Genomic DNA, 369 nt, shown 5'->3' on the forward strand with positions numbered 1-369 from the left:
CATTGAGAAAATTTGCATAACCATTTCCAGTACATGAGAACACCCCGTATAAATCAAAGAAATAACCAAAACTCTTTTTAAACTATATATACATGTACCTAATATATAACGAGAAACGATAAAAAAAACATTTTTGTAGGATTCACTAATTGCTATAGAAAATCAGTTGTGAGTTATTTTCAAACTAGAAGAAAACTTTCGAAAGTCTTAAAAATAAAGTTTGAGAAGAAGAATTCACTCGTCATATATCACGGGAATTGGGAAGTTGATGAAGTCTTAAATAACCGAAGAGACGTTGTTAAGAGGAGGCTCGCTGATGGGGTTTCTGTTTCTGGAAATGGCTCGCCTTCGACGGAGGGACTAACCGGT

The sequence above is a fragment of the Penaeus monodon genome, chromosome 19 (genome assembly GCF_015228065.2).
Source record: "Penaeus monodon isolate SGIC_2016 chromosome 19, NSTDA_Pmon_1, whole genome shotgun sequence".
Lineage (NCBI taxonomy): Eukaryota > Metazoa > Arthropoda > Malacostraca > Decapoda > Penaeidae > Penaeus > Penaeus monodon.